The 14101-nt window shown below is 38.2% G+C and overlaps 1 protein-coding gene and 1 pseudogene across 3 annotated transcripts in view; both read left to right on the top strand.

Annotated features, from left to right (window-relative positions):
* Nucleotides 1-14101, top strand: part of TEX14 (testis expressed 14, intercellular bridge forming factor) — a 129402-nt gene that overhangs the window by 32929 nt on the left and 82372 nt on the right. The window lies entirely within an intron of this gene.
* On the top strand, nucleotides 544-3256 carry LOC143685969 (elongation factor 1-alpha 1 pseudogene; annotated as a pseudogene).

Below are 14101 nucleotides of genomic sequence, written 5' to 3'. Positions count from 1 at the left end.
GAAGGGCAATATCTTCTCTGACACAATAGAGGATGAGAGCCTAGTGAAATTGCCTAGAGAACATGTTAGAAATGTACCTACTGAGATCTCACTTCCAGAGATTCTGATTCAGCAAGTGATATTAATAGAGATGGTGATGGCCTGCAATCTGAGAAACACTCGTAGGAAACAGAGTTCATTGTACTCTTGCAATAAAAAAGCTGCAGGGCTATGCAAGGTGGCTCAATAACAGAATTCTCACCTGCCATGCCAGAGACCCAGGTTTGGTTCCTGGAGTCTGCCTATGCCAAAAAAAAAAAAAGCCAAAACAAGTTATAATTACTCTCACTCTTGTAAAAGGGTATGGGTGCAATAGGTTTAGAGTCCTTGTTCTTAATTCTGTCAATCTCAGGGTTTTAGAGCAAATATTTGCAACTTTTTCTATGCTATTCTGAAGATATTCATAGAAAATAAAAAGGACATATGGTTCCCCCCAAATATATAATGCCCTAACTGTAAATATAAAGGAGAAATAAAAATTAAATAAATTATAAGGTAAGATATTTTAATTTGTAAATGCTTGTCATTGCTACACAAGGAAACAAAAATGTCTCAAGTTTTCAAAACTGCTCTTTGGGGTGGTGCCACTGTCATTGAGAATCACTGATTTTAGGTGAATGGAGAATTTTTTTGAAACACCTGGGAAGAGGGAATTAAAAAGATAATGTATAAAAGGAACACTAAGTTAACAGTGAGGATGTAGTTGCAGTTTGTAAGAATTTGAAACAGGGCTCTGCAACTTTCTTTAGTAGTGCTGAGGAAGATAGGAGTAAAGGCAATGACTGTTGGATCTAAGACCAGATAGAGAAAATGTGCTATGCTACAGCATAAAAGAGATGAGAAGGTTGCGTTAAATGGTATCAAGAGGTACAGAATTAAATTGAACTGAAATGTCCAGAGAGGCCTCTCCTTGTTCAAAACACTGAAAATCCTGGGAAAAAAGAACAGCAGCAAGCAAGTTTTTCAAATACATTACTGATGTAGCAGAAAAATGAAACCTAAAGAGATCAAGAGAAAGAATCTAGAGGGGAAAGTTAGGGGTGGATTTTGTGTATTCCCTGAGGACATTTCAGAACTCTGGGAGTGCTTTTTCACAAAGGGTTTGCCCCCAAAACTCAGGAATCATGAAAACTAGTGCTATATCTTAAGCCAAAATGGGAAAGGAAAAGACTCATATCAGCATTGTTGTTATTGGACATGTAGATTCAGGCAAGTCCCCAGTATTGGCCATGTGATGTACAAATGTGATAGAATCAACAAAAGAACCATTGAAAAAATTGAAGGAGGCTGCTGAGAAGGGAAGGTGGTCCTTCAAGTATGCTTGGGTCTTGGAAAAACTAAAAGCTGAATGTGAGCATGATATCACCATTGCTATCTCCCTGTGAAAATTTGAGCCCAGCACATATTATGTGACCATCATTGATGCCACGTTATTAAAAACATGATTACAGGCACATCTCAGGTTGACTGTGCTGTCCTGATTGTTGGTGCTAGTGTTGGTGAATTTGAAGCTCACATATCCAAGAATGGGCATAACCCGAGAACATGTCCTTCTGGCTTACACCCTGGGTGTGAAACAACTAATGGTTGGTGTTAAAATGTATTCCATGAACCATCTTATAGTCAGAAGAGATAAGAGGAAATCATTAAGGATGTCAGCACCTACATTAAGAAAATTGGCTACCACCCTGACATAGTAGCATTTGTACCAATTTCTGGTTGGAATGGTGACAACATGCTGGAGCCAAGTGCTAATATGCCTTGATTTGAGGGATGGAAAGTCACCCATAGGGAGGGCAATGCCAATGGAACCACACAGCTTAAAGCTCTGGATTGCATCCTGCCACCTCCTCATCCAACTGACAAGTCCTTGTGTCTGCCTCTTCAGGATATCTACAAAATTGGTGGTATTGGTACTGTGCCTGTGGGCCGAGTAGAGACTGATGTTCTCAAACTGGGCATGATGGTTACCTTTGCTCCAGTAAACGTTACAACTGAAGTAAAGTCTGTTAAAATGCACTATGACACTTTGAGTGAAGCTCTTCCTGGGGACAGTGTGGGCTTCAGTGTCAAGGATGTGTCTGTAAAAGATGTTCATCTTGGCAGCGTGGCAGGTGACAGCAAAAATGATCCACCAATGGAAGCAGTGGGCCTCACTGCTCAGGTGATTATCCTGAACTATCTAGGCCAAGTCAGTGCTGGCTATGCACCTGTACTGGATTGTCAAACAGCTCACATTGCTTGCAAGTTTGCCAAGCTGAAGGAGAAGATTGATCGCCGTTCTGACAAGAAGCTGGAAGATAGCACCAAATTCCTAAAATCTGGTGATGCTGCCATCATTGATATGGTTCCTGGCAAGCCCATGTGTATTGAGAGTTTTTCTATCCTCTGAGTCATTTTGCTATTCATGATATGAGACAGCAGTTGCTGTGAGTGTCATCAAGGCAGTGGACAAGAAGGCTGCTAGAACTGGCAAGGTCACCAAGTCTGTCCCGAAAGCTCAGAAATCTAAATGAATATTACCCATAATACCTGCCACTAAGTCTTAATCAGTGCTGGAAGAACTGTCTCAGAACTGTTTGTCTCAATTGGCCATTTAAGTTTAATGTAAAAGACTGATTAATAATAACGATGCATCATAAAACCTTCAGAAAGAAAGGGATGTTTTGTGGACCATTTGTTTTGATGTGGCAGTTTTAATTTATTAGTTTTTAAAATCAATATTTTTTAAATGGAAACAACGACCAAAAATCTGTCACAGAATTTTGAGACCTATTAAAACAAAGTTTAATGAGAAAAAAAAAATCTGAGAGCTGGGTTTTAACAGACGATGTGGAAGGACAGAGGAAAAAGTTTGGGATCTGAGCTAGGTAGGAGAACTGACTTGTAAATCTCTATTTTGTGAATCTTGGACCCTGGAACAATATCCTCAGTTCCAAGGAATGCCCTCTCCCCAGGAAAAAGATTGGGCACATGAACCTATCTTGGTCTAGCCTGGTATGGAATGTGGCAGATAATTCCAAGCCACTAGCTCACATTCACAGTCCCTTGAATGGGGCCAGAATTAATGTTACTGTGTGTTTGTGTTGACAGGATGGCACAAAGAAGGTATGGCAAAGTGAAACATAGAGATGGAAAATATGCAAGGTAGGTTAATAGACATGGAGACTAGAACAGGAATGTTTAAAATAAATCTAAAGGAAGTTCTAGAAGGTGGAGGGGCAGCAGTATTCAAAAAGTTAATAAGTAATAACTTTTCCAAATTGATGAAAGATATGAATCCTCAGATCAGGAAGCCCAATTGTCTTAAGCAAGACAAAGAAAAATCCATAACTAGGCATGTCATGGAAAACTGCATAAAACGAAAGCCAAAGAGAAAATCTCAGTCATGGAAGCCAGCTAACTATGGACAATATCTTCAGTTCTCAAAGCTGAAGATTAGGGAAAGTTCTACTGACAGAGATAGTCAGAGGTTAAATTATCTATCTTAGAAAGTCAGAGTGATCTTTCTAAAAAAGATATCACTCTCTGGTTGAAAACTCTTTTGTATTTCTCTTCTGTAATCAAATCTGAGTTTTCAACTGCCAGCCAGCCTCAACTCTAGAAATACTTAAATCAAGCCACCTCCAGCTCTCTTGGCTGTTGTCAGGCCAGGGACATGTCACACCTCTCTCCTCCAACCTTTGTTCCTGCTATACCCCAAGTCTGAATACCCTTTTGTGCTGATTTGAAGCTGTGTACCCCAGAAAACGTCATATTTTTAAAATCCATTCACATGCCTGCAGACCCGTTGGGGGTGGGAACTTTTGGTTAGGTTATTTCAATTGAGCTGTTACCCACCTCATTCTAGATGGGTCTTGAATCTTTTGCTAGAGTCCTTTATGAGAGGATAAAGGATGGAAAAAGCCGAGAGAGGTGAGAGAGAAAAGCCCCAGAGATGCTAAGAGAGGACCCACAGAAGCACAGAGAGGAGGCCACTGGAACCAGGAGCTTAAAGCAACAAAATCCAGGAGTGAAGGACCAGCAGACACTGGCCATGTGCTTTGCTATCTGACAGAGGAACCCTGGATGATAGCAGCCTTTTTTCAGAGAAGGTATCTTCCTGATGCCTTAATTTGGATATTTTCATGATCTTATAACTATAAATTTGTAAACTAATAAACCCCATTGTTAAAAGCCAGTCCATTTCTGGTATATTGCATTTTTTGACAGCTTTAAAAAACCAAAACACCTTCCCTCCTATTTACCACAACCTCCAGGCTGGCATTTGAAAAACTCATTTTACTAAAAGCCAAGGGAAAACAAAAAGAAATAATTATGGGAAGTAGAGTAAATTTCTAAATACAAGCTCTGTTGGAGAGAATTACCTAAAACCTGAGGAAGAACAAATATATAAATGATATCTGGCATGATTAGGCCCAGCCACTCAGATGTTTTCTCCCAGATATTATAATTCCAGTGTGCAAATAAGGCTGGCCAGACTTTTGTGAGTGATGAAGGAAGGTCTCATCAGCCAGCATTTTTATCTCCTTCTGGAGTGTTTTTCCATCCTTGGAGACTTTCTCCTTAAAATCCTTTACCTTTTGTCTCAACTGAATTTTGATCCACAAAAGATAATCATATACTTTTGTCTTCCCAAATTTCTTTCAAGTTCCCCATATTCCTTTTCTATCATTCCTTCAGACAGCTTTTTTTTTTTTTTTTGGTATCCTGTATGTGGGATCACATTTCATTATTTTTCCCTGTAAGTATCCCATTATTGTAGCACCATTTGTTGAATTTTGTTGTTAGTTTTTTGCTTTTTGGGGGGTAGGGTGGGGGAGGTGAGTGCATAGACTGGTAATTGAACCCAGGTCTCTCGCATGGCACATGAGAATTCTACCACTGAACTACCCTTGCGTTCCCCAGACAGCTTCTTTTTTTTGGTGGGGGGCATGGGTAGGCTCTGGGAATCAAACCCAGGTCTCCAGCTGGGCAGGTTAAGAATTCTCGCCACTGAGCCACCGTTGCACCGCCCGCAGACAGCTTTTTGATCATTCAGTATATACAGAATGATGATTCTGTGTCATGCAATTTGCTAGGCTGAGGATCTAGCAGTGATTGAGATAGACACTCTGAAGTCCTCCGACAGTCTACTTTCTAGCTCAGGAAACTAATAATCGCCCAGTGGAAGAATAAATGGGATGCATTTGTGATAAGGACTACACAGGAAATGAGAGGGCTCTTAATGTGATAACAGAGAGAACTCAACACGGAAGAATGGGGTCAACTCAAAAGAGAAGTCAGATTTAGCAGGAGGAGAGGTGGGAGAAGAGCATTTCAGGCAGAGCAAACTCCATGGGCCAAGACTAAACTGGAAGGAGACCTGTGTGACTATCATGGTGGGCACTACGGGAAGGCTGGACAGAACACTAGGCTGGCTCATGCAGGGCCTGAAGGAGCCTCTAAAGGAGTAGGGCTTTATCCTCAGGGCAGTGGGGAGTCATTGAAAGGCTTTGGGAGGAGGGATAACATGATTGATTTGAGAAACTCTGATATCCCTTCCTAGCATCTTGTTAATAATAAGCATTTATGTGCATATGCTTCTTGATAAACTTCACTCAAGTCTACAGTTGCTGGCTAGTTAAATTCTTTAGCCATCTTTCTAGTAACTTTCAGTAAATGTAACAAAATCTCTCTCTCTTTCTCTCCTTCTCTCTCTAATATAAACACATCCATAATTCTCTGTTTTTACAATGTTAATAATTGCCAGGTTCTGTTTTTCATGATTATGTAGAGCAGTGGTCCTCAGCCGTTTTTTTCTACCTTGATATATACCCAGGACAAATCACATTCACTTGTCAGAAAGTTTCTACCCTGCAGAGCCTCTCAAATAGTGTGATGCCAAATATTGACCTCCAGCCCTCAGGGTCTTTGGGTGGGATGTGGAGCAGGTAACTGCTCACACAGAAAGCATTGCACCTGGAGCACCAAATACCTTTCTGGTGATGCAGAATGCCCTACAAATGTCACCCTTTACTGTGCGTATGAAAAAGGAGGCCCTCTCAGGACAAAATTGCATGGATTTGAATCCCTTCTCTACCACTTGGATACATTATTGAGCCTCAGTTTTCTCATCAGCAGAATAGAGAAATTCACATATTTAGTGGAATTGTTGAGGGGACCAAATGATTTAACATGTGTAAAGTTCTGGGCCCTACTTGTGGTGCACAGTGAGCCTTCAATGGGCCTTAGCTGAGATGATCAGGTAGGCAGACATGGTTGGACCCACATTCTAGTTACCTTTTCTGTATTTGCAGGGATTCATAGTTACCACAACTTCTCAGGATGCATCAGCCACAGAGGATTTTGTAGAAGGAGAGGCACAATTTTCTGCTAGCTACCATAGTTAATCTAATTCATACAGTCTAAAAGGAATATGGAAATTCAAGAGAGGGGGACATTTTTGAAGAGGGTAACTATGAGGCATCTGAGTAGGAGCATATTAGGGCTTGCTGTAGGATTGGGGCTTCTAGATAAACTGGGATAAGGTTCAGGGAAGTGTGGTTTGACTTTTGATTGGGTGCTGTTGGAGCAGGAGCAATTTTATGATTATCTTAATTTTTATCCAGAAGGCAGGAGAAATTAAATGGGTCTAAAGGGGTAACTGATAAATAAGTATCAACCACTCATATTAGCCAGGTAAGGAGGATCTGGGTCATTTTTGTTGCTAGAACGGTGGATTGTTGTTGTTGATGTTTGCTGTGTGTGCACAGATGTTATTACAGTAGTTGTGTGTTTCTCTTGATTGATCGTGGTCACAGAGTGGTCTTGTCTATTGTTGGGTTCTGTGAAATTATATTCAACAGAATGCCATGCATGGCTTTGCAGTTAGAGTCAGTCCAGCTCAGCTGACAGCAGTCAGGGGCTGCTTTGTTTTCTTTCTTAGTAGTAATTTGAAGGTTTTGGGATATTTTAAAACTATTTTTAATGAGTAAAGTCAGATTTCACAACAACCTCAATCTGTAGGTCTTTCTGAGGTTGGAAGAGAATAAGCTCAGCCATACAGGGAGACCCTAGCACCTACCCATCAACCATGGGCCAGCTGGTCCTTCTAGTCATCTTGGGCTTTCATCCTAATTCTAGAAGCCTCTTGGCAAGCTTCAAAGACCTCCAGACTAATCAGATTTTTGTTGTGTTTTTTTTGTTTGTTTGTTTTTTTGCAAACACTCTCTCTACCCTTTCCCCCCATTTCCCTCTCCTCCAGTGACTTCTAATCTGCTTTGTGTCTCTGCAAATTTGCTATTTCTAGTCATCTCTCAGAATTGATATCATACAATTTTTCGTTCTTTTGTTCCTTGTTTATTTCACTTAGCATAATGTTCTAAAGATTCTTTCATGCTGTGGCATGTCACATGCTGCAACTTCATTTTTTCTTATGCCCAAATAATAGTCCATAGTGTATATATACCACATTTTGTTTATCCACTCATCTGTTGATGGACCCTTTGGTTGTATGTAGTTTTGGGCTATTGTGAATAATGCTGCTGTGAACATTGGTGCATAACTACAGGCCTACCTCGAAGGTATTGCAGGTTTGGTTCCAGGCCCTTACAATAAAATGAATATCACAAGAAAACAAGTCACACACATTTTTTTGTTTCCCAGTATATATAATATTTATGTTTATAATTTTACCGTAGTCTGCTAAGTGTACAATAGCATTATGCCTAAAAAAAAACTACAGATCTTAATTTTAAAAAATAACTTTTTATTGCTAAAAAGTGTTAACCATTATCTGAACCTTCAGACAGTCCTGGTCATTTTTGCTTGTGGAAGGTGTTGCCTTAGTGTTGATGCTGCTGGCAGATCAGGGTGGTGGTGGTTGAAGATTGGGGTGATTGTGGCAACTTCTTAAAAAGACGACAGTGAAGTTCGCCATATCAGTTGACTCTTCCTTACATGAAAGATATCAAACATGCGATGCTATTTGAAAGCGTTTTACCCACAGTAGAACTTCTTTCAAAATTGGAATCAGTTCTCTTAAACTCTGCCACTGCTTTATCAACTAAGTTTTTGCAATACTCTAAATCCTTTGTTGTCATTTCAACATTGTTCATAGCATCCTCACAAAGAGTACATTCCATTTCAAGAAGCTACTTTATTTACTCAGCCATAAGAAGCAACTTTTTCATCTGTTCATGAGATTGCAACAATTCTGTCACATCTTCAGGCTCCACTTCTAATTCTAGTTCTCTTATGGTTTCCACATCTACTTACTTCTTCGACTGGAGTCTTGAACCCCTCAGAGTCATCCATGAGGGTTAGAATCACCTTCTTCCAAACTCTTGCTAATATCTATATTTTGACCTCTTTCCATGAATCACGGATGTTCTTAATGGCATCTAGAATGGTAAATCTTTTCCAGAAGGTTTTTAATTGACTTGGCCACATCCATCAGAGAAATCACTACCTATAGCAGCTCTAGCCTTAAGAAATGTATTTCTTAAATAAGTGGATTTGAGAGTCAAAATCGCTCCTTGACCCATGGGCTACAGAATGGATGTTGTGTTAGTAAGCATGAAAACAACATAATCACATTGTACATTTCCATCAGAGTTCTTGGGTGACTAGGTGCATGGTCAGCGAACAGTAATATTTTATAAGAATCTTTTTTTTCTGGCAATAGATCTCAATAATGGGCTTAAAATATGCAGTAAACCATGTTGTAAACAGATGTGCTGTCATCCAGGCTTTGTTTCATGTATAGAGGATAGGCGGAGTGGAATGAGCCTTGTTCTTAAGGGTCCTAGGATTTGCAGAGTGGTAAATGTGCATTGGCTTCAACTGAAAGTCACCAGTTGTAAAAACTACAAACAAGAAAGGCAGCTTGTCCTTTGAAGCTTTGAAGCCAGACATTGTCTTCTCCTGTCTAGCTATGAAAGTCCTAGATGGTATCTTCTTCCAATAAAAAGCTATTTCGTCTACATTGAAAATCTGTTGTTTGGTGTAGCTGCCTTCATTAATTATCTTAGCTAGATCTTCTGAATAACTTAATGCAGCTTCTACATCAGCACTTGCTTCTTTACCTTGCACTTTGATGTTAAGATGGCTTCTTTCCTTAAACCTCATGAGCCAATTTCTGTTAACTTCAGATTTTTCTTCTGCAGCTTCCTCACCTCTCTCAGCCCTTTATGGAATTGAAGAGCATCAGGACCTTGCTCTGGATTAGGTTTTTGCTTGAGGGAATGTTATGGCTAGTTTGATCTTCTATTGAGACGACTAAAATTTCTTCCATATCAGAATAAGGCTGTTAAGTTTTCTTATCATTCGTGTGTTCACTGGAGTAGTACTTTTAATTTCCTTCAAGAACTTTTTATTTGCATTCATAACTTGGCTTATGAATGCAAATAAGACAGGTTATGAATTGGTGCAAGAGGCATAGTTTTTGGCCTGTCTGAGCTTTTGACATGCCTTCTTCACTAAGCTTCATCATTTCTAGCTTCTTATTTAAAGTGAGAGACATCTGACTCTTTCTTTCACTTGAACACTTAGAAGCCACTGTAGAGTTATTAACTGACCTAATTTCAATATGGTTGTGTCTCGGAATAATGAGGCCCCATGAGAGGGAGAGAAACAGGAGAATGTTTGGTCAGTGGATCAGTCAGACCATACACAACGTTTATCGATGAAGTTCACTGTCCTATATGGGTGCAATTCATGGTGCCCTAAAATAATTACAATATAACATCAAAAATCACTGATAACAGATCACCATAATAGATAAAATAAAAATGAAAAAGTTTGAAATATTGTGAGAATTACCAAAATGTAACACAGACATGAATATAGCACATGCTATTGGAAAAATGGTACCAATAGACTTGCTCAGTGCAGGGTTGTCATAAACCTTCAATTTGTAAAAATGCAATTATCTATCTATAAAGCATGATAAAGCTAAGTACAATAAAACAAGTTATGCCTGTTATCTCTTTGTGACCCTGTTTTCACTCTCTTTAGGTATATACCTGGAAGTGGGATGCTGAGTCAAATTATAATCCTTTATTTAACTTTTTGAGGAACACCATATTGCTTTCCATGGTGACTGCACCATTTTATATTCCCACCAACAGTGCACCAGTGTTCTAATTTTTCCACACCATTTCCAATGCTTGTTTATTTTCTGCTTTTTTTCTTTAATAATAGCCTTCCTTGTGGGTGTGACATGCTGTTTCATTGTATTTTTAATTTGCTTTTCCCTAATGGCTAATGATATTGAGCATCTTTTCATGTGTTATTAGACATTTGTTTACATTCTTCGGAGAAATATCTGTTCAAGTCCTTTGCCCGTTTTTTTTTTTATTAATTAAAAAAAAAAGAAATTAACACAACATTTAGAAATCATTCCATTCTACATATGCAATCAGTAATTCTTAATATCATCACGTAGATGTATGATCATCATTTCTTAGTACATTTGCATTGATTTAGGAAAAGAACTAGCAAAACAACAGAAAAAGATATAGAATGTTAATATAGAGAAAAATATAAATAATAATAATAATAAATAAAATATATATATAAAAAAGGAAAAAGAAAAAACAAAAGACACAAACAAACAAACAAACAAAAACTATAGCTCAGATGCAGCTTCATTCAGTGTTTTAACATAATTACATTACAATTAGGTATTATTGTGCTGTCCATTTTTGAGTTTTTGTATCTAGTCCTGTTGCACAGTCTGTATCCCTTCAGCTCCAATTACCCATTATCTTACCCTGTTTCTAACTCCTGCTGGTCTCTGTTACCAATGACATATTCCAAGTTTATTCTCGAATGTCGGTTCACCAACATTTTTTATTGTGATATATGACATATGTCTAAAAAGAAATTTCAAAGTACATTGTAAGTAGTTATAGAATAGATTTCAAAGTTTGGTATGGGTTACAATTCCACAATTTCAGGTTTTTCTTCTAGATACTCCAAGGCACTGAAGACTAAAAGGAATATTAATATAATGATTCAGCAGTTATACTCATTTGTTAAATCCTATCTTCTCTGTTACAACTCCTCCTTTTCTCCATTGATCCTTCTCCCAATCTTTAGGGTTATTTTGGCTATGCCCATTCTAACTTTTTCATGTTGGAAAGGTTGTCAACGATATGGAATAGGATGGAACTAGTTAATGGTCTTGGAGCTACTGGCTCCTCTGGGTTTCAGGACTTATCTGGCCTAGGAACCACCTGGAGGTTGTAAATTTCTGGAAAGTAATCTTAGTGCATGAAGCTTTTGTATAATCTCACATGGAGCCCTAGGTGTTCTTTGGGATTACAGGAATGGTGTTGGTTGGGGTGGTGGTAATTAGCAATATCTGGCTGAAGCTTGTGTAAGAGTAATGTCCAAAATAACCTTCTTGACTCTATTTGAACCCTCTTAGCCACTGATACCTGATTTTGTTACATTTCTTTACTCCCTTTGGTCAGGAAGCCGTTGTTGATCCCATGGTGCCAGGGCCAGGCTCATTCCTGGGAGTCATATCCCACGTTGCCAGGGAGACTTTCACCCCTAGATGTCATGTCCTATGTAGTGGGGGAGGGTAATGATTTTCCTTGCAGATTTGGGCTTAGAGAAAAAGAGGTCACATCTGAGCAACAAAAGAAGTTTTCTGAAAGTAACTCTTAGTCGTAATTATGGGTAGGTTTAGCTTCTCTGCTACAGAAATAATTTTCATAAGAGCAAGCCTCAAAATCAAGGGCTTGGCCTATTGACTTGGAAGTCTCTAATGTTTGAGATACTATCAGGGGGTTCCTGCTTGGAAAATTTAATAGTTCTATATTTTTTTCCTCCAGTCTCTCAAGGAATTTTGCCAGTACTTTTTAATTATCTGTCCTACATACTCTGGGATATATCCAGGTATTACATTAAGCTATACAGAATTACAAGCCCTCATTCCCATTCTGGGCTCATGTGTTTGGGTTGTTTAATTGAGCTATCCAGACATGTTGAATTAGATTATGTGCTACAGAAAATTAGGTTTTGGACGAAATAAGCCTCTCTTCCTTTGTTTTTATACAGTAGGTGAAGTTCTAAAATATAGACAAAAATTACCCTTGATCCTATATTTTGATTTACCTTAGTTCAGACCAGATCAGCTTCATTCTTATCTCTAATTGAAGCCTGATCTTTTTTTTTTGTTCAGTTGTCTGTGTAGCAATGCAGACTTTCTGAGCTGCAGAACTATATTTCTGAGTCTTAGGTGTCACGTAGCTACTCAAAGTTCCAGGGAAATACCAGGTTCTACATATATAGCACAGCCTCTCAAAATCTAGAAACAAAAATTACAGCACTGGACTAAAAGTGACTGCTATAAGAACTTAAAATCGTGGCTTCAATTTACTTACAAGTATTTTCTAAGAGAGACCATACAATATCTGTTCTTTTGTTTCTGGCTTATTTTGTACCCTATAATGTCCCCAAGATTCATTTGCCTCATTGCATGCCTCACAAAGTCATTCTTCTCTGTAACCACACAGTATTCCATCATATGTATACACACGGTTCTCCATCTGCTTCTCAGTCAGTGTATCCTTCAGCCACCTCCATCCTTTGGGCATCATGGGTAATGTCCAAAGTAAACAATCCATGTCTCACATTATCCACACTTAGTTATATAATCATCAACACTCTCTATTTTAGACAATTTTCATTGCTCCAAAGAGAAAAATAACAGATAAACACCCTCACCAAATAGAAAATGCAAACCTCCCTTTGCCTGTTTTTTCTTTTAAATTTTTATTGACAAATCTTCACACACATATAATCCATACATGGTGTACAATCAGTGGCTCACAATGTCATCATATAGTTGTGTATTCATCACCATGATGATTTTTTATAACATTTGCATCACTCCAGAAAATGAAATAAAAAGAAGAAACTCATACATCCCATACTCCTTACCCCTCCCTCTCATTGACCACTAGTATTTCCATCTACCCAATTTATTTTACGCCTTATCCCCAATTTGCCTGTTTTTTTAACTGGATTATCTTCTGGTTGTTACATTGTAAAGTTTTTTTTTATATATTCTGGATATTGAACCTTTATTCAATATATGTTTGAAACTATTTTCTCCCGTTCTGTAGATTGTCTTTTCACTTTCTTGATAATTTCTTTCAATGCATTAAAGTTTTTAATTTTGTTGAAATCAAATTTACCTTTTGTTGCTTGTGCTTTTGGTGTCACATCTATAAAACCATTGCCTAATCCCAGGTTATGAAGATTTGCCAATATGTTATCTTCTAAGAGTTTTATAGTTTTAGCTCCTATATTTAGGTCCTTGATCGATTTTGAGTTGATTTTTTTGTATGATGTGAATTAAGGGCCTAAATTCATTCTTTTGAATATAGATATCCATTTTTCCCCAACAACATTTATTGAAGAGACTGTTTTTCCCCCACTTAAGTACACAGCATCCTTGTCAAAAATCAGTTGGCGGACGGTCCATGGTGGCTTAGCAGGCAGAGTTCTCGACTGCCATGCTGGAGACCCGGGTTCGTTTCCCAGTGCCAGCCCTGTAAACAGAAAAAAAAAATCAATTCGCCATAGATGTGTGGGATTTTGGGAGTTTAAAATCTCTTCCATTGATTTATTTGTCTATCTTTGTGCCAGTACTGCACTATTTTGATTACTGTCACTTTGTAATACAATTTGAAATTGGGACCTGTGAGTTTTCCCAACCCCGTTCATCTTTTTCAAGATTGTTTTGGTTATTCAGGGCTTCTTGCAGTTCTTTACAAATTTGAGGATTGTTTTTTCCATTTCTGCAAAAAAGACTGTTGGAATTTTAATAGGGATTATATTGCATTTGTATATTGTTTTGGGTAATACTGATATAATTACAATGTTAACTCTCCCAATCCATGAACCTGGGATGTCTCACCATTTATTTCGGTAGGCTTTCTTTCAGCAGGATTTTGTAACTTTCAGTTTACAAGTCTTTTGTATCCTTAGTTAAATTTATTCCTAGATATTATATGTTTTTAGGCGCTATTATAAGTGGGGTTGTTTTCTTAATTTCCTC

Source organism: Tamandua tetradactyla, chromosome 6 (assembly GCF_023851605.1).
Source record: "Tamandua tetradactyla isolate mTamTet1 chromosome 6, mTamTet1.pri, whole genome shotgun sequence".
In the NCBI taxonomy this organism is placed as follows: Eukaryota; Metazoa; Chordata; class Mammalia; order Pilosa; family Myrmecophagidae; genus Tamandua; species Tamandua tetradactyla.
Note: the sequence above shows the minus strand (reverse complement) of the source record. Positions and strands in the feature narration are given on the sequence as shown.